This window comes from Ranitomeya imitator, chromosome 4 (genome assembly GCF_032444005.1).
Source record: "Ranitomeya imitator isolate aRanImi1 chromosome 4, aRanImi1.pri, whole genome shotgun sequence".
NCBI classification, from domain to species: Eukaryota; Metazoa; Chordata; class Amphibia; order Anura; family Dendrobatidae; genus Ranitomeya; species Ranitomeya imitator.
The window spans coordinates 515,497,418-515,518,490 of record NC_091285.1 but is presented as its reverse complement, the minus strand read 5'-3'; the positions used below and the strand labels follow the sequence as shown (position 1 = coordinate 515,518,490).

Genomic DNA, 21,073 nt, shown 5'->3' with positions numbered 1-21,073 from the left:
TGCAAGCACAAATAGATCCCAGGTAGCTTCCAAAAGGTACACTGTGTCATATTAACCCTCATTACAATTTATATTAATGGCATTACTTTCAATATACATTAACTATATTCAGAATTTTGCAAGTTATGTCACCTGGACTAAATTGTCATAAAGACGAATAGGAGAGGAGGCTGGCAACAGTAGGGATCTCCAGCCCCAGGGAAGGGAAACTGTGAGGAACAAGGGAGACTCCATTTTGGATTTATTAACTCAGGCCCAATATATTTTCCAGAGATCTTCCTCCACTCCTGAAGTGGCCCCCACACAATTCCCAAAAGAACAGAACTTGACCATATGGTGTGGTAGAGCGCCTCAGTCAGCTGGACACAGAGGTATCTCTGGAACACCGTCTCTTTAAGAAAGTGCTTGGTTTATTGTAGCAGCATAAACCAAGCTTAAAAGGAAACACAGCCCTCTGGGCAAAACAAAGAAACAAAAGAAAGAAAACACAGTCCTTTTTCCTAGTGGGATCAGACTGCGAACACACAGCAATGTGGATGGCCCAGGTAGGGCACATAAACCCTGGAGTCATATCTCTCCAGGAACCACTGAACACTGGAAGCTCTGCCAGTCAGCCATTTAAGCCCTGACCTTGTGACTCCAAGTGACTGATCACGTTATTCTGACAACACACAGGTTCTACCAGTTTTTCAGGAGGAGATACGTGGACATTCTCCCTCCCGCTCTATGAATATCCACTAAAACCAGCCCATTATATAATTTTATATATACAGTCCCAACATGCAGTGCTGGATGAAACTAATCTGGTTTCACATCCACAGGGAGGTGATTGGAACAAAACAAAATCCTCTAAACTGCATGCTCACAAATGCCAGAAGTCTGACAAACAAGATGGAACAACTAGAAGCAGAAATATCTACAGGTAACTATGACATAGTGGGAATAACCGAGACATGGTTAGATGAAAGCTATGACTGGGCAGTTAACTTACAGGGTTACAGTCTGTTTAGAAAGGATTGTAAAAATTGGAGAGGGGGAGGGGTTAATCTTTATGAAAAGTCTTGTCTAAAGTCTACTTTAAGGGAGGATATTAGCAAAGGGAATGAGGATGTCGAGTCCATATGGGTCGAAATGCATGGAGGGAAAAATAGTAACAAAAATCTCATTGGGGTCTGTTACAAACCCCCAAATAAAACAGAAATCATGGAAAGTCTACTACTAAGGCAGATAGATGAAGCTGCAAAACATAATGAGGTCCTTGTTATTGGGGACTTTAACTACCCGGATATTAACTGGGATACAGAGACCTGCGAAACCCATAAAGGCAACAGGTTTCTGCTAATAACCAAGAAAAATTATCTCTCACAATTGGTGCAGAATCCAACCACAGGAGCAGCACTTTTAGACCTAATACTATCTAATAGACCTGACAGAATAACAAATCTGCAGGTCGTCAGGCATCTAGGAAATAGTGACCACAAAATTGTACAGTTTCACTTGTCTTTCGCTAGGGAGACTTGTCAGGGAGTCATAAAAACAATGAACTTTAGGAAGGCAAAGTTCACAGGTTTATTGCTCCATAAACCACATAGCAACAGGAACAACAGGTAAACAGTCTTACCTCAGACAGTTGAATCCTCAATGTCCATATTAGAGCTTCGCTCTCTCTCAGACCCGTAGGCACACAGGCTGTGCCATGTCCAGCACGTAGGCTCTCCAGCCTAAATATGGTCTCTGTGTGCTGTTCAGGACGTCTGTCCCCACTTGGAACCGTCCAACACACAGGCCACTCTGCAGTGTCCAGCCAGGACACATGGAAGTCTGTCCACTCTTGCAGACTCCCAAACACACTCACTATGTGCTACACACACCTCTTTACATAGGTGTAACCACACCCAGGAACCCATCACATGATTAGACATGTGATTGTGACATCACCACAGGTCCTTCAACACAAAACCATCTTAGGTATTCAAACACGCCTCTTAGGGTGGGTTTGTAGGTGACTGAACCCACCCATCTCTCCAATCACCTGGAAGCCTTCCCAATGTAAACAAATCCCTCAGCAGTAGATCTGCTTGAGCAAAACATACCCAGGCTTCCATCACAGGGCCACCGACCTCTGCGATACATACCGTCCATTAATCACATGACCTTTAGCCATGCTACACCAGCTTAGAGTTGCCCTTAATCTGGTTGACTGGGACAATGTCCTCAGAAATAAGAATACAGATAATAAATGGGAAATGTTTAAGAACATCCTAAATAGGAACTGTAAGCGGTTTATACCTAATGGGAATAAAAGGACAAGCAATAGGAAAAACCCAATGTGGCTAAATAAAGAAGTAAGACAGGCAATTAACAGTAAAAAGAAAGCATTTACACTACTAAAGCAGGATGGCACCATTAAAGCTCTAAAAAAACTATAAGGAGAAAAATACTTTATCTAAAAAACTAATTAAAGCTGCCAAAAAAGAAACTGAGAAGCATATTGCTAAGGAAAGTAAAACGAATCCCAAACTGTTCTTCAACTATATCAATAGTGTAGCAACTGTGCTGACATCACGGCATGGTCTCTCATCTCTCACACTATCTTACCCACTGCTCCAGGTCATGTTGTGGTTTCTGTTTCTTTTTCTTACCAGCTCCATATTCTGTGCCTCTGCTCTCTGTATCCTTCCTGGCTGTGTGCATAGGGGGGCAGCGCCTGAACTCTCTGGTTCTTATAGGAATCAGGTGCACCTGTCTATTCTGTTCCTTACCAATTACCAAGAGGCCTCCAGTATTTAGTGCAGCTCCACCCAGTGGACTGGGCCTGTGCAATGTTTTTACTCAGTTTGTGTTTTGCTTCTGAGCTGCCAGGCCTTGCTGTGTGTCTTGCCTTCTCTGAAGGCTGTTCTCCTTGCTTTGCCTTGTATCTCATTTGTCTGCCCTCCAGGAGGCTGTATATCCTGGTCCCTGTGTCTTTGTTCTTATACCTTGTCTTGTTCCATTACCTTGTCTGTACTTTGTCCTACCTCTGTCTCCTTGTATGTGGTTTCTTTCCCTGCAGTGCCTCTCTTCTCTGCTCTTGGCTCCGCACTCTGTGACCTTGCTTTGCTTCTTACTCTGCAACCTGTGATGTTACTCTGCACTCTGGGGCTTGCTCTGCTCTTGTCTCTGCACTCTGTGCCTTTGCTTTTCTCTTGGCTCTGCACTCTGTGCCTTCGCTCTGCTCTTGGCTCTGTACTCTGTGCCTTCACTCTGCTCTTGGCTCTGCACTTTGTGATTCTACCATTGTCTCTCTGCGGCTTACCTCTGCTCCGCACTCCTGCGGTTCTGCTCCGCTCCTGCTGCTGCAAAAATCTCTTGCTGCAGCTCCTCTCTGCATTCCTTGCGGTTCTGCTCTGCTTTGCTTTTTGTTGCTGCACTATCTCTTGCTGCTATACCGCTCCTATCCGCAGCCTTGCGGTTCTCTTCCTGTGTGAACAGGTCCCAACCTGTTCCTTCATTCTCCTCTCCTGGCTTGTTTCCGTACCTGCATCTCCTTTCGAACAGGTCTCAACCTGTTCCTTCATACTTCATTCCTTCCTGCTTGTTTCCTTATCTGCACCTCCTGTGTGAACAGGTCCCTACTAGGGTTGAGCGAAACGGGTCGAACATTTTCAAAAGTCGCCGACTTTTGACAAAGTCGGGTTTCATGAAACCCGATCCGACCCCTGTGCGGGGTCGGCCATGCGGTACGCGACTTTCGCGCCAAAGTCGCGTTTCAATGACGCGAAAAGCGCCATTTCTCAGCCAATGAAGGTAAACGCAGAGTGTGGGCAGCGTGATGACATAGGTCCTGGTCCCCACCATCTTAGAGAAGGGCATTGCAGTGATTGGCTTGCTGTCCGCGGCGTCACAGGGGCTATAAAGGGGCGTTCCCGCCGACCGCCATGTTACTGCTGCTGATCTGAGCCTAGGGAGAGGTTGCTGCCGCTTCGTCAGAAGCAGGGATAGCGTTAGGCAGGGTCCATTAACCACCAAACCGCTTGTGCTGTAGCGATTTCCACTGCCCAACACCACCTTCGGTGTGCAGGGACAGTGGAAGCTACATTTTTTTTTTTTTTCCCCTCAGCGCTGTAGCTCATTGGGCTGCCCTAGAAGGCTCCCTGATAGCTGCATTGCAGTGTGTACGCCGCTGTGCAAACCAACTGCTTTTTTCAAAGCACAAATCCTCTTGTTCCTTCCTTTCTGCACAGCTATCTTGTTTGTTTGTCCACACTTTTTATTTAATTTGTGCATCAGTCCACTCCTTATTGCTGCCTGCCATACCTGGCTGAGATTACTGCAGGGAGATAGTAATTGAAGGACAGTTCCTTTTTTTTTGTTTTTTTTGTGGGAGATTAAGATTGGCATTTCTGCTAGAGTGCCATCCCTGTCTGTGTCATCTCTCACTCAGTGGGCCATAGAAAGCCTATTTATTTTTTTGCTTGATTTGGGTTCTAAAATCTACCTGAAAAAATCACTACATCAATCAGTGGGAGAAAAATATTGGCCTCAGGGCTTGTGTGCCACTCCTTACTCCTGTGTGTGCCATCTCTCAGTGGGCCATAGAAAGCCTATTTATTTTTTTGCTTGATTTGGGTTCCAAAATCTACCTGAAAAAATCAATAAATCAATCAGTGGGAGATTAATATTGGCCTTTGGGCTTGTGTGCCAGTCCTAAGCGTGCCATCTCTCTCTCTCAGATAGTGGGCCATAGAAAGCCTATTTATTATTTTTTTTATTGGGTTTATAAATTTTCCCTGGAAAAAAAGAAAAAAAGTGGGAGATTAATATTGGCCTCTGGGCTTGTGTGCCAGTCCTGAGCGTGCCATCTCTCTCACAAATAGTGGGCCATAGAAAGCCTATTTATTTTTTTGGTTGATTTGGGTTCTAAATTCTACCTGAAAAAATCAATCAGTGGGAGATAAATATTGGCCTCTGGGCTTGTGTGCCACTCCTGACTCCTGTGTGCGTCCTCTCTCACTCAGTGGGCCCTAGAAAGCCTATTTTTTGTTTTATTTGTTTTCTAAATTCTCCCTGAAAAAATCATTTTATTTTATTTGGTTTCTAAATTATTCCTGAAAAAAATCATTTTTTTTTTTTTTTTTTCTAAAGTCTCCCTGAAAAAAAAAAAAAAACAAATCAGTGGGAGATTAATATTGCCCTTTCTGCTTGTGTGCCAGTCTTGACTCCTGGGTGTGCCATCTCTCTCTCTCCAATTGTGGGCCATAGAAAGCCTATTAATTTTTTTGCTTGATTTGGGTTCCAAAATCTACCTGAAAAAATCACTTAATCAATCAGTGGGAGATAAATATTGGCCTCTGGGCTTGTGTGCCACTCCTGACTCCTGTGTGCGTCCTCTCTCACTCAGTGGGCCCTAGAAAGCCTATTTTTTGTTTTATTTGTTTTCTAAATTCTCCCTGAAAAAATCATTTTATTTTATTTGGTTTCTAAATTATTCCTGAAAAAAATCATTTTTTTTGTTTTTTGTTTTTTCTAAAGTCTCCCTGAAAAAAAAAAAAAAATCAAATCAGTGGGAGATTAATATTGCCCTTTCTGCTTGTGTGCCAGTCTTGACTCCTGGGTGTGCCATCTCTCTCTCTCCAATTGTGGGCCATAGAAAGCCTATTAATTTTTTTGCTTGATTTGGGTTCCAAAATCTACCTGAAAAAATCACTAAATCAATCAGTGGGAGATAAATATTGGCCTCTGGGCTTGTGTGCCACTCCTGACTCCTGTGTGCGTCCTCTCTCACTCAGTGGGCCCTACAAAGCCTATTTTTTTTTTTATTTGTTTTCTAAATTCTCCCTGAAACAATCATTTTATTTTATTTTGTTTCTAAATTCTTCCTGAAAAATTCATTTTTTTGTATTTTTTTATCTAAAGTCTCCCTGAAAAAAAAAAAAAAAAATCAAATCAGTGGGAGATTAATATTGCCCTTTCTGCTTGTGTGCCAGTCTTGACTCCTGGGTGTGCCATCTCTCTCTCTCCAATTGTGGGCCATAGAAAGCCTATTAATTTTTTTGCTTGATTTGGGTTCCAAAATCTACCTGAAAAAATCACTAAATCAATCAGTGGGAGATAAATATTGGCCTCTGGGCTTGTGTGCCACTCCTGACTTCTGTGTGCGTCCTCTCTCACTCACTGGGCCCTAGAAAGGCTATTTTATGTTTTATTTGTTTTCTAAATTCTCCCTGAAAAAATCATTTCATTTTATTTGGTTTATAAATTCTTCCTTAAAAAATCATTTTTTATTTTTTTTTCTAAAGTCTCCTTTTTAAAAAAAAAAAACACAAATCAGTGGGAGATTAATATTTACATTTGCGCTTCAGTGACAGTCCTGCGTGTGTGGCATCTCTCTCATTTGTTGCCACCAACAACAGAGTGTGTAACATTGTGCCTGATTTTCGTTGTGGTCTCACCCACCTGTAAAGGGGTAGCTAAATCATACTGAAGTTATAGCTCACCGTGTAAGTTGTGTGACTGCAACAAATACCGTTAGTTTGGTAACGTTTTTAAAACAATGAGGAAGTCTGGTGGAAGAGGTCGTGGCCGGGGGCGTTCATTGTCAGCTGGTAATGAGGGTAGTGGTGGAGCATCAGGTGCTCGTGGGAAAAAAAATATTGCACCTAAGTCTGGAGCTGTGGAGCCAGGTTCGTCATCTGGCTACACAAGGCCTCGAACGCTCCCTTTTCTGGGAGTAGGAAAACCGCTTTTAAAGCCGGAGCAGCAAGAGCAAGTTTTGGCTTATCTTGCTGACTCAGCCTCTAGCTCTTTTGCCTCCTCTCGTGAAACTGGTAAAAGTAAAAGCAGCGCGTCGTTAGTGGATGTTCACGGTCAGGGACAAGTCGCTTCCTTGTCCTCTTCAGCAAAAACAACAACAGAGAAGAATGCAGCAGGCGACACAACGGGTTACTCCATGGAGCTCTTTACACATACCGTCCCTGGCTTAGAAAGTGAAGCAGTTAACAGTCTATGCCCATTACAAGTTGAATCTGACATGGAGTGCACTGATGCACAGCCACGCCAGACTACTATGCTGGTCCTTTGACTCAGACCACAACATTGCCCTCGCAGGGTGCTGATCAAGAATCAGACCCTGATGAGACTATGTTGCCCCATCACGAACGCTATACCACCGACCGACAAGGTGACACAGACGAAGTTGCACACGAGCTACAAGAAGAGGTAATAGATGACCCAGTTCTTGACCCCGATTGGCAGCCATTGGGGGAACAGGGTGCAGGCGGCAGCAGTTCTGAAGCGGAGGAGGAGGGGCCGCAGCAGGCATCAACATCGCAACAGGTTCCATCTGCCGGGCCCGTATCTTGCCCAAAACGCGTGGCAAAGTCAAAACCTGTTGGAGGACAGCGTGGCCATCCGGTTAAAGCTCAGTCTGCAATGCCTGAAAAGGTATCCGATGCTAGAAAGAGTGCAGTCTGGCATTTTTTTAAACAACATCCAATTGATCAGCACAAAGTCATCTGTCAAAAATGTTCAACTACCTTAAGCAGAGGGCAGAATCTGAAAAGTCTCAATACAAGTTGCATGCATAGACATTTAACCACCATGCATTTGCAAGCTTGGACTAACTACCAAACGTCCACCCTCGGCCAATGAAGCTAGTCATCAACGCAACATCCCTTCCGGCAGTGTAGGGCCACCATTTTCTGCACCACCTGCAGTATCTGTGCAGGTTTCTTTGCCAGGCCAAAGAAGTCAGGGTCAGGGAATCACCAGTTTCGTAGTAGGAAACACTGCATCTAGGGCACCGGCGGCAACAATACCATCTCCCACCGTCTCTCAGTCTGCCATGTCCACCGGCACCCCCGCTAGTTCCACGATCTCCAGCTCTCCAGTCCAGCTCACCCTACATGAGACTATGGTTAGAAAAAGGAAGTACTTAGCCTCGCATCCGCGTACACAGGGTTTGAACGCCCACATAGCTAGACTAATCTCGTTAGAGATGATGCCCTACCGGTTAGTTGAAAGCGAAGCTTTCAAAGCCCTGATGGACTACGCTGTACCATGCTACGAGCTACCCAGTCGACACTTTTTTTCCAGAAAAGCCATCCCAGCCCTCCACCAGCATGTTAAAGAGCGCATCGTCCATGCACTCAGGCAATCTGTGAGCACAAAGGTGCACCTGACAACAGATGCATGGACCAGTAGGCATGGCCAGGGACGTTACGTGTCCATCACGGCACACTGGGTAAATGTGGTGGATGCAGGGTCCACAGGGGACAGCAAGTTTGGGACAGTTCTGCCTAGCCCACGGTCTAGGAAACAGTTGGCTGTAGCCATTCGCACCCCCTCCTCCTCCTCCTCGTCCTCCTGCAGAAGCGAGACCTCGTCCACAGACCGCAGTCACACAACCACTCCATCCGCAGCTGCCACTGTTGCACACCAGGTCTCCCATTATGGGGCAGCTACTGGCAAACGTCAGCAGGCTGTATTGGCTATGAAGTGTTTGGGCGACAACAGACACACCGCTGAAGTTCTGTCCGAGTTCTTGCAGAAAGAAACGCAGTCGTGGCTGGGCACTGTAGATCTTGAGGCAGGCAAGGTAGTGAGTGATAACGGAAGGAATTTCATGGCTGCCATCTCCATTTCCCAACTGAAACACATTCCTTGCCTGGCTCACACCTTAATCCTGGTGGTGCAGTGCTTCCTGAAAAGTTATCCGGGGTTATCCGACCTGCTCCTCAAAGTGCGTGGACTTTGCTCACATATCCGCCATTCGCCCGTACACTCCAGCCGTATGCAGACCTATCAGCGTTCTTTGAACCTTCCCCAGCATCGCCTAATCATAGACGTTGCAACAAGGTGGAACTCAACACTGCACATGCTTCAGAGACTGTGTGAACAGAGGCGGGCTGTTATGTTTTTGTGGGAGGATACACATACACGGACAGGCAGTAGGATGGCAGACATGGAGTTGTCAGGTGTGCAGTGGTCGAAGATTCAAGACATGTGTCAAGTCCTTCAGTGTTTTGAGGAATGCACACGGCTGGTTAGTGCAGACAACGCCATAATAAGCATGAGCATCCCCCTAATGCGTCTGCTGATGCAAAGTTTGACGCACATAAAGGATCAGGCGTCTGCAGCTGAGGAAGAGGAAAGCCTTGATGACAGTCAGCCATTGTCTGGCCAGGGCAGTGTACAGGACGAGGTAGCGGGCGAAGAGGAGGAGGAGGACGAGGAGGATGATGGGGATGATTATATTTTTAATGAGGAAGCTTTTCCGGGGCCAGTGGAAATTGTTGGCGCGGCAAGGCCGGGTTCTGGTTTTTGGAGGGACACAAGTGACGTGGATTTGCCTGAAACTGCCCCTCAACCAAGCACAACCACAGATTTGAGAACTGGAACTTTGGCCCACATGGCGGATTATGCCTTACGTATCCTCAAAAGGGACACACGCATAACAAAAATGATGAACGATGACGATTACTGGTTGGCCTGCCTCCTTGATCCTCGCTATAAAGGCAAATTGCAAACTATAATGCCACATGAGAACTTGGAACTAATATTAGCAACCAAACAATCAACTCTTGTTGACCGTTTGCTTTTGTTATGTTAAGCCTTCGAAGCCTGTCTGCGGCCCGTTTTTCCACTACTACTACACTGACCAGGCCACTGCTGCCCGTGTTCCCCTGGAACCAATTTTAAATTGCCTACAGCCAGCCCAATTTATTATGTTAGGGCTTCGAAGCCTGTCTGCGGTCCCTCCTTCCACTAGGCCTCCACTGACCTGTCTACTGCTGCCCGGGTTCCCCTGGAACCAATTTTAAATTGCCTACAGCCAGCCCAATTTATTATGTTAGGGCTTCGAAGCCTGTCTGCGGTCCCTCCTTCCACTAGGCCTCCACTGACCTGTCTACTGCTGCCCGGGTTCCCCTGGAACCAATTTTAAATTGCCTACAGCCAGCCCAATTTATTATGTTAGGGCTTCGAAGCCTGTCTGCGGTCCCTCCTTCCACTAGGCCTCCACTGACCTGTCTACTGCCGCCCGTGTTCCCCTGGAACCAATTGTAAATTGCCTACAGCCAGGCCAATTTATTATGTTAGGGCTTCGAAGCCTGTCTGCGGTCCCTCCTTCCACTAGGCCTCCACTGACCTGTCTACTGCTGCCCGTGTTTCCCTGGAACCAATTGTAAATTGCCTACATCCCAATTTTTGTTATGTTAGGCCTTCGAAGCCTGTCTGCGGCCCGTTTTTCCACTACTACTACACTGACCAGGCCACTGCTGCCCGTGTTCCCCTGGAACCAATTTTAAATTGCCTACAGCCAGCCCAATTTATTATGATAGGGCTTCGAAGCCTGTCTGCGGTCCCTCCTTCCACTAGGCCTCCACTGACCTGTCTACTGCTGCCCGGGTTCCCCTGGATCCAATTTTAAATTGCCTACAGCCAGCCCAATTTATTATGTTAGGGCTTCGAAGCCTGTCTGCGGTCCCTCCTTCCACTAGGCCTCCACTGACCTGTCTACTGCTGCCCGGGTTCCCCTGGAACCAATTTTAAATTGCCTACAGCCAGGCCAATTTATTATGTTAGGGCTTCGAAGCCTGTCTGCGGTCCCTCCTTCCACTAGGCCTCCACTGACCTGTCTACTGCTGCCCGTGTTCCCCTGGAACCAATTGTAAATTGCCTACATCCCAATTTTTGTTATGTTAGGCCTTCGAAGCCTGTCTGCGGCCCGTTTTTCCACTACTACTACACTGACCAGGCCACTGCTGCCCGTGTTCCCCTGGAACCAATTGTAAATTGCCTACAGCCAGCCCAATTTATTATGTTAGGGCTTCGAAGCCTGTCTGCGGTCTCTCCTTCCACTAGGCCTCCACTGACCTGTCTACTGCCGCCTGTGTTCCCCTGGAACCAATTGTAAATTGCCTACAGCCAGGCCAATTTATTATGTTAGGGCTTCGAAGCCTGTCTGCGGTCCCTCCTTCCACTAGGCCTCCACTGACCTGTGTACTGCTGCCCGTGTTCCCCTGGAACCAATTGTAAATTGCCTACATCCCAATTTTTGTTATGTTAGGCCTTCGAAGCCTGTCTGCGGCCCGTTTTTCCACTACTACTACACTGACCAGGCCACTGCTGCCCGTGTTCCCCTGGAACCAATTGTAAATTGCCTACAGCCAGCCCAATTTATTATGTTAGGGCTTCGAAGCCTGTCTGCGGTCCCTCCTTCCACTAGGCCTCCACTGACCTGTCTACTGCTGCCCGTGTACCCCTTGAACCAACATCAGAAAATATAAAAATAAGTATTTTTCTTATAAAAAAGAAAATACTGGAGAGATATCAAATGCAGACATTGTAACATTAAAAGCAAACACATACAACAAAAATCTGGTACAGTACTAAAAATGGCCACCAGCTACAATAACTTTCTCCTGCAAGTAGTTAACTGAAAGTTTTTTTCAATTTAAAACACAGATATGGCATCCACCGAGTGTTGTCCTGTCGCGTCTTCTTTATATTATTGCCAAGAAGATGCAAAACAATGAAAATAATAAAATCATTATTTACCAAAAAAATAGAGTAAGTCAAAACCACATTGCAAATAAACATTCATTACAAATAAAGAAGCAGGGCGCGTCCGAGGGTGAGTATATACCTAATAAGAATATAATCACCCTCGGACGCGCCCTGCTTCTTTCCGACAGCCTTCCTTCCTAAGAATCAGCCCTTCCGTGGTGTAGAGAGAGGGTTTGTTACACTCCAAGGTGTTCCCCAGGTTGCCTTTCCTGAGCTTCGATCTTCCGGCTCTCGTTTAGTAGTTGTTGGAAAGTAGGCTGCATTAGGCCTACAAAATGGGTATGGGGTGGAGAGAGATGGTGTGTTACACTCCAAGGTGTTCTCCAGGTTTCCTCGCCATTGCTTCGATCTTCCGACTCTCGTTTAGTAGTTGTAGAAAACTACACTGCATTAGGCCTACAAAATGGGTATCGGGTGGAGAGAGATGGTGTGTTACACTCCAAGGTGTTCCCCAGGTTGCCTTGCCATTGCTTCGGTCTTCCGACTCTCGTTTAGTAGTTGTAGAAAACTACACTGCATTAGGCCTACAAAATGGGTATGGGGTGGAGAGAGATGGTGTGTTACACTCCAAGGTGTTCCCCAGGTTGCCTTGCCATTGCTTCGGTCTTCCGACTCTCGTTTAGTAGTTGTAGAAAACTACACAGCATTAGGCCTACAAAATGGGTATGGGGTGGAGAGAGATGGTGTGTTACACTCCAAGGTGTTCTCCAGGTTTCCTCGCCATTGCTTCGATCTTCCGGCTCTCGTTTAGTAGTTGTAGAAATCTACACTGCATTAGGCCTACAAAATGGGTATCGGGTGGAGAGAGATGGTGTGTTACACTCCAAGGTGTTCCCCAGGTTGCCTTGCCATTGCTTCGGTCTTCCGACTCTCGTTTAGTAGTTGTAGAAAACTACACTGCATTAGGCCTACAAAATGGGTATCGGGTGGAGAGAGATGGTGTGTTACACTCCAAGGTGTTCCCCAGGTTGCCTTACCATTGCTTCGGTCTTCCGACTCTCGTTTAGTAGTTGTAGAAAACTACACAGCATTAGGCCTACAAAATGGGTATGGGGTGGAGAGAGATGGTGTGTTACACTCCAAGGTGTTCTCCAGGTTTCCTCGCCATTGCTTCGATCTTCCGACTCTCGTTTAGTAGTTGTAGAAAACTACACTGCATTAGGCCTACAAAATGGGTATCGGGTGGAGAGAGATGGTGTGTTACACTCCAAGGTGTTCCCCAGGTTGCCTTGCCATTGCTTCGGTCTTCCGACTCTCGTTTAGTAGTTGTAGAAAACTACACTGCATTAGGCCTACAAAATGGGTATGGGGTGGAGAGAGATGGTGTGTTACACTCCAAGGTGTTCCCCAGGTTGCCTTGCCATTGCTTCGGTCTTCCGACTCTCGTTTAGTAGTTGTAGAAAACTACACAGCATTAGGCCTACAAAATGGGTATGGGGTGGAGAGAGATGGTGTGTTACACTCCAAGGTGTTCTCCAGGTTTCCTCGCCATTGCTTCGATCTTCCGACTCTCGTTTAGTAGTTGTAGAAAACTACACTGCATTAGGCCTACAAAATGGGTATCGGGTGGAGAGAGATGGTGTGTTACACTCCAAGGTGTTCCCCAGGTTGCCTTGCCATTGCTTCGGTCTTCCGACTCTCGTTTAGTAGTTGTAGAAAACTACACTGCATTAGGCCTACAAAATGGGTATCGGGTGGAGAGAGATGGTGTGTTACACTCCAAGGTGTTCCCCAGGTTGCCTTGCCATTGCTTCGGTCTTCCGACTCTCGTTTAGTAGTTGTAGAAAACTACACAGCATTAGGCCTACAAAATGGGTATGGGGTGGAGAGAGATGGTGTGTTCCACTCCAAGGTGTTCTCCAGGTTGCCTTTCCTGAGCTTCTATCTTCAGGCTCTCGTTAAATTGTGGTTAAATGGAACAACTGCATTTGGCGTACTAGTTGGTTTGGGGCCTACTAACAGTGTCTGCCGCTCCTTGCTGTTCTCCTGGTTTCCTGTCCTGAAATTCCGTTTTCAGGCGCTCGTTAAGTAGTTGTTAATGTTAGACTGCATTTGGCCTACTAGTTGGGTTGGGGCCTACTATCGGTGTCTGCCACTCCTTGCTGTTCTCCTCCACTGAACAAAGCTGTGCCGCCTGTTTATTACGGTTGCCAATTTTGAACTGCATTTCGACTACTTACTGATTTGGGCCTACTCTCTGTGTCAGCCTCTCATTCCAGTTGTCCTCCACTGCAATGCCCCCTGGTTATTCCTGTGTTACCAATTTTGAACTACATTTAGCCCACTTTATTATTTGGGCCTATATCTGTGTTTCCTCCTCATCCTGCCCATTGCCCAGCCAGTGATAGATGAGTCTGCTGGTACATTGACCCATAACGCAACATTCCCCGTGCACGCTACACAACAACATTGTGACCCTGCTGAAAGTCAGGTTGCTCTTCCCGCATACCATACCACCTTACACGGGGACAAAGAGGAAGGTGCAGATGAAAGTGCAGGTTCCTTCATCGGGTGGGGGGAGGAATACTAGTTGGCGACATCACTGGCACAGGGCCTCTCATAGTACGCAAAAGTGTTGCTGCCGGTGGGAGGCGCCCCCGCCGTGCAAACACACCGCTGTACTTTGAGGGGCCCTGTGCCAGTGCCAATGCCAACGAGTGGGCCCCCCCTGCTTGCTCAGGTTCACAGCACTTGCAAAGTTGAAATACTTACCTCTCCCTGCTCCACTGCCGTGACGTGGTCCAGATTTCCTGGGCCCACTAATTACTTGAACCAGCCCTACCCACCACAACTTTAGCCAAATGACCCCCAATTTCAAATGCCTTCCAATTATTATAAGGTAAATTACGCTTGACAAGCTTCATTAAGAAGAATGGATGGTTTTGACATTAAAATGGGCACTCTAGGTGTTTTCCTGGCCCCCACTCACTGCCGACTATGCTGCCCCATTGACTTGCATTGGGTTTCGTGTTTCGGTCGATCCCGACTTTACGTCATAATCGGCCGATTTCACTCGACCCGACTTTTGAGATAGTCGGGTTTCGCGAAACCCGGCTCGACTCTAAAAAGGTCAAGGTCGCTCAACTCTAGTCCCTACCTGTTCCTTCATACTATATATCCGTACCTGCGCCTCCTGTGTGAACAGGTCCCTACCTGTTCCTTTCTACACCATACCAACCTGCCCTGTGTCTCTGCCGTACCTGCCAGCCCTGTGTCTCTGCCATGCCTGCGAGCCCTGTGTCTCTGCTGTTCCTGCCAGTCCTGTATCTCTCCCAGCTCTGTGTCTCAGCTGTGGCAGCTTACTCATCTGAGTTTCATCCGTGCTCGTCTGCTAGTCCTGCCTGATGCCCGCACCAATCCTGGTGTTCCTGTTTCCCAAGTGGGATCAGCAGCCACAGCCAGACACCACCCAGGAGTAGCACCTGGCAGCTGCCTGCCGCACAAGCCTGACCTCACCATCAGAGGCTCCAGTGAAGACCAAGGCAGCTGTCATAGTCACACCTCTTCCAGGGTAGTCTGGTTCGTGGCACAGTGGGGCCACAAACCCCCCGAGCTCACGCCCACCAGTCAGGGCGTAAGCGTGGCAAATAGTATATTATAGTATATTAAAATATATAATATATATAATAGTATATTAAAAAATATGATTTTTTATTTTTACGGCTCTACATTATAAACTTCTGTGAAGCACTTGGGGTTCAAAGTGCTTACCACACATCTAGATAAGTTCCTTAGGGGGTCTAATTTACAAAATGGTGTCACTTGTGGGGGGTTTCCACTGTTTAGTCACATCAGGGGCTCTCCAAACGCAGCATGGCATCCCATCTCAATTCCAGTCAATTTTGCGTTGGAAAGTCAAATGGCTCTGCTTCCCTTCCGAGCTCTGCCATGCACCCAAACAGTGGTTTACCCCCACATATGGAATATCGGCGTACTCAGGACAAGTTGTACAACAACCTTTGGGGTCCATTTTCTCCTGTTACCCTTGGTAAAATGAAGCAAATTGGATCTGAAGTAATTTTTTTGTGAAAAAAGTTAAATGTTCATTTTTTTAAACATTCCAAAAATTCCTGTGAATCACCTGAAGGGTGGTTTTGAGCACCTTGAGGGGTGCAGTTTTTAGAATGGTGTCACTGTCTGGTATTTTCTATCATATAGACCCCTCAAAGTGACTTTAAATGTGATGTGGTCCCAAAAAAAAATGGTATTGTAAAAATGAGAAATCGCTGGTCAACTTTTAACCCTTATAACTCCCTAACAAAAAAAATTTGGTTCCAAAATTGTGCTTATGTAATGTAGACATGTGGAAAATGTTACTTATTAAGTATTTTGTGTGATATATCTCTGTGATTTAAGAGCATGAAAATTCAAAGTTGGAAAATTGCAAAATTTTCAAAATTTTCGCCAAATTTCCTTTTTTTTCACAAATAAATGCAAGTCATATCGAAGAAATTTTACCACTATCATGAAGTACAATATGTTATGAGAAAACAGCGTCAGAATCACCTGGATCCGTTGAAGCATTCCAGAGTTATAACCTCATAAAGGGACAGTGGTCAGAATTGTAAAAATTGGCTCGGTCATTAACGTGCAAACCATCCTTGGGGTAAAGGAGTTAAACACTTTCTTCTCCATGGTATTCATGGTGGAAAATGAAATGCTAGGTGAGACAAAGAGACAAAGAAAACCCTATATTAAGGGTCACTAATCTAACGCAAGAAGTGGTGCGAAACTGGCTAAATACGATTAAAATAGATAAATCTCTGAGTCCGCATGGCATACACCCACGAGTACTAAGAGAACTAAGTAATGTAATAGACAAGCCATTATTTCTTATATTTAGGGACTCTATAGCGACGGGGTGTGTTCCACAGGACTGGCGCATAGCAAATGTGGTACCAATATTTAAAAAGGGCTCTAAAAGTGAACCTGGAAATTATAGGCCAGTAAGTCTAACCTCTATTGTTGGTAAATATTTGAAGGATTTCTGAGGGATGTTATTCTGGATTATCTCAATGAGAATAACTGTTTAACTCCATATCAGCATGGGTTTATGAGAAATCGCTCCTGTCAAACCAATCTAATCAGTTTTTATGAAGAGGTAAGCTATAGGCTGGACAACGGTGAGTCATTGGACGTGATATATCTTGATTTTTCCAAAGCGTTTGATACCGTGCCACACAAGAGGTTGGTACACAAAATGAGAATGCTGGGTCTGGGGGAAAATATGTGTAAATGGGTAAATAACTGCCTTAGTGACAGAAAGCAGAGGGTGGTTATAAATGGTATAGTCTCTAACTGGGTCGCTGTGACCAGTGGGGTACTGCAGAGGTCGCTGTTGGGACCTATTCTCTTCAACATATTTATTAACGATCTGGTAGAAGGTTTACACAGTAAAATATCAATATTTGCAGATGATGTAAAGCACAATACAAGAGAAGATAGTATTCTGCTACAGATGGATCTGGATAAGTTGGAAACTTGGGCCAAAAGGTGGCAGATGCAGTTTAACAATTAAACAATTTAACTGCAGCACCTCTTCCATTCAGCTCCGCCTACGTCGACATGCATCCTCCGTACCTATATTTAACATTGGGTACGCAGGCCATGCAAATGTATGCGGATGCCTCTGTATGCATAGTTTTGACGCTGCACCGAACTGCACCGAACACAACATGTTGCATTTTGTTGCAATCGGCGCAGCATCAAAACGACGCATGCAGAGGCATCCGTATACATTCGCATGGCCTGCGTTCTCAATGTTAAAGATAGGTACGCAGGGCGCATGCTGACGTAGGCAGAGCTTAATGGAAGAGGTGCGGCAGTAGGCAGGGCTTATTGGAGGAACTACGCAGCCCTATGCAGCTCTGCCCAACGTAAGTGTGAAACTAGCCTAAATCTGACATGGAGAAGGTCTCGGGGATCCTAGTTAATGATAAACTTACCTGGAGCAGCCAGTGCCAGGCGGCAGCTGCGAAGGCAAGCAGGATCATGGGGTGCATTAAAAGCGGTGTGGTACACATGATGAGAGCATTATACTGCCTCTGTACAAATCCCTAGTTAGGCCACACATGGAGTACTGTGTACAGTTTTGGGCACCAGTGCTTATGAAGGATATAATGGAACTAGAGTGAGTACAAAGGAGGGCAACAAAATTAATAAAGGGGATGGGGGAACTACAATACCCAGAGAGATTAGCAAAATTAGGAGTATTTAATCTAGAAAAAAGATGACTGAGGGGCGATCTAATAACTATGTATATAAGGGGACAATACAAATATCTCTCCGAGGATCTGTTTATACCAAGGAAGGTGACGGTCACAAGGGGGCATTCTCTGCGTCTGGAGGAGAAAAGGTTTTTACACCAACATAGAAGAGGATTCTTTACTGTTAGGGCAGTGAGAATCTGGAATTCCTTGCCTGAGGAGGTGGTGATGGCGAACTCAGTCGAGGGGTTCAAGAGAGTCCTGTATGTCTTCCTGGAGCGTAACAATATTGTATCTTACAGTTATTAGGTTTCTTAGAAAGACGTAGATCTGGGGATTTATTCTGACGGAATATAGGCTGAACTGGATGGACAACTGTCTTTTTTCTCGGCCTTGCTAACTATGTTACTATGTTACATCACTGACACGATCATGCATAGTGACACGTATCTCCCCTCCATCACTTCACTAGTGACTCTGTCACAATGGCCAGAGAATTAGAGGCCAAGTGTTAATAAAGGTAAGGAGGAGCAGAGCCTGGACCCCCTGCTGTCTTTTGTGCAAAGCAGCCCACATCAAGGGAAAGCTCTAGACACTTGGGCACCAACATGTAGAGATGAATTATGAGAGTACCATACATCTCAGGGTTATGTCTGATATACCACCAGAATCCTGAGAGTCCTCCGCACACACCCTAGCTGTCCTGGATACCAAGCTGTCGAGACTAGCTCTCCAGAACCACTTAGCTGACCCAAGTCTGGATGAACCCTTTGGGACGTCAGTCGTCCCGTTTGGACCTCCCGCTAGGAAGTTATGACCCATCCTAGATATTGGGAATTATTTCAGCTAGCAAGTCAAGACAGGAGAATTCAGTCCAACCCAGAGGGGTGGTGGCAAATATTCGGGGCGAGCTAGGGGTTAAAAGCTAGCTACACTCCTTTAGCCTTTGTCATTGTTCTGCCATGGAAGCTGCGTCACGTCACGCATGGAGACGGACCAGAAATTAGGAAGGTTCCTGTGGATACGAAAGCTCTTCATCCACAAGTGACAAGAAATTGTAATGTGACACATACAGCTAACTGCTATCCCCAACCTGTACCCTACTTTTATGTGTACTTCTGGCTGTAATATCTGTATATTATTCTGTATATATTTGAAGTATCTAGTGCGCCTTTCAGCAATTAAAATATCAATTAATTTTGGGTTACTCTTTTATCTCGAAACCCGATTTCCTACATCCATGAGTCCGGCTGGTACATATACGCTACCTGGGGTTGGTTTTTGACCCGATATAAGCTTGTTAACGGACTAGGCTTATATCTAAGAAGGAACTGGTAGCAGCATACCGTTCTGGTGTTATTTGGGGGTACTGCTACTATGACGGATTGGAACTTTATATATATATTCCCGGCTTGGGACTGGTCATATATATATACCGCCCTCACTGCAGAGTGCCCGGATAACCAGTACGTGGCAGGGCAGTCTCTCTGGCGACTACTAATCCTAGGTGCAGTTCCCTGACTAACCTAAGGGGAAGGGGGCGCCAGAGAACTGTGACTGTGTATGCTCCGTCACAAATTGGTGATGGGGGGATAGTATCCCCGGCTCTCCTCTCATGCGTTTTCCTTCCTTACAGAAACCTCGGTCACTTTATTGCACCCTATCATTACTATTACTCACTCTTGTCGTCCCATCAATAGACTAAAGGGCTAACCCAAATGTCCTTATGTTCCTTGCCTACATTTACATCGGGCTTCTTTTAGATGACTCATTTGGTATTTTTATTGTATTGAGCCCTATACACTGTTAAACAGAATTGGAAAAACAGGCTTCTGCTTTTTGCTGGTATTGTTGTAGGAGAGAAATTTTCACCGCACACTCGAAAGTTTTCATGCAATTTTTTTTCAGTTATTGTTCAATAAAAGGGCAAGTGGCAGGCAAAGTGAAGGCATGTAAACTAAAGCGACTCAAAGGTTTTGTCCCGCTCCCGGGCCTTGGTCACATAGTCGCTCTGTACAAGAATATGAAGTCCAAATGACACATGGAGATCCCAGCAGGGACAAGTAAATGGCAAATTCCTTAGTAGAGATGGCTGTCAGGGTGCTCCCGCACCTCCTGTGAATATGTCTGTATAGTTCTATTTTCAGATCTTCTACACACGGATGTCCTACAGAAATATTAAAAATGGTTTCAGTTGCTCCTGATCAACTGTCTACAAACTGCTACTCTGTACCAGCTAATAAAGACATAGTGGCAGCCTGTCGTCTGTTAAGCTTAACCCCTTTCTACCATGGGACATACTATTCCGTCCATGTGGGGTGGACCCTATTTCCCATGGACGGAATAGTACGTACAGCGCGATCAGCAGCGCTCACGGGGGGAGCGCGGCCGATCGCGGCCGGGTGTCAGCTGACTATCGCAGCTGACATCTGACACTATGTGCCAGGAGCGGTCACGGACCGCTCCTGGCACATTAACCCCCGGCACACTGCGATCAAAGATGATCACAACGTTCCGGCAGCACAGGGAAGCATCGCGCAGGGAGGGGGCTCCCTGCGTGCTTCTCTAAGACCCTCGGAGCAACGCGATGTGATCGCGTTGCTCCGAGGGTCTCCTACCTCCTCCCTGCAGGCCCGGATCCAAAATGGCCACAGGGGGCCTTCTGGGTCCTGCAGGGAGGTGGCTTCCAAGCGCCTGCTCAGAACAGGCGCCGGGAAGCCTCCCTGCAGTGCCTGTGTGATCGCTGATCTGACATAGTGCACTGCAAAGTGTCATATCAGCGATCTGTCACTATAATGTGATGTCCCCCCCTGGGGCAATGTAAAAAAGTAAAAAAAAAATATTCACATGTGTAAAAAAAAAAAAATCCTAATTAAAGAAAAAATATATTTATTGTTCCAATAAATAGATTTCTTTAAATAAAAAAAATAATACTCTTGGGCTGATATACAGCCAAATAAAGGTCAGAAAAATCAATAAATGAAAACACAATAACCCTTAATCCTTATGATAACATAGATAAAATATCACAATTTATTTAAATCCAATTAAAACCATACCACAACTACAACCAGATAACTATATAGAACACACAACCGTGCACTCTAGATGACCCTGCCAAACAACCCTGTTAAAGCTTCCTACCTATCAGTGGAGGTTGGCACCCTAAACATAAATACGAGAATGGCGCCCCAACTCACCGTCGGCTGACCCTATGTCTCCTGGCATAGACCCTGACATAAGTGTCACAATTATACCGCATGGATGCTAGACAGGAAAGGATAGGCAGGTTTAAAGATGACTAGGTATGTATATATATA

The 21,073-nt window shown here is 45.9% G+C and overlaps 1 protein-coding gene across 1 annotated transcript in view; it reads right to left on the bottom strand.

Annotated features, from left to right (window-relative positions):
* The window catches only part of EFL1 (elongation factor like GTPase 1), a 488,390-nt gene extending 486,642 nt beyond the window's left edge, over positions 1-1,748 (bottom strand). Inside the window, exon 1 of the mRNA XM_069766104.1 lies at positions 1,622-1,748. The gene's annotated coding sequence lies outside the window, so the exon portion shown is untranslated. The remainder of the gene's footprint in view (positions 1-1,621) is intronic.
* Positions 1,749-21,073: the final 19,325 nt, after the last annotated feature.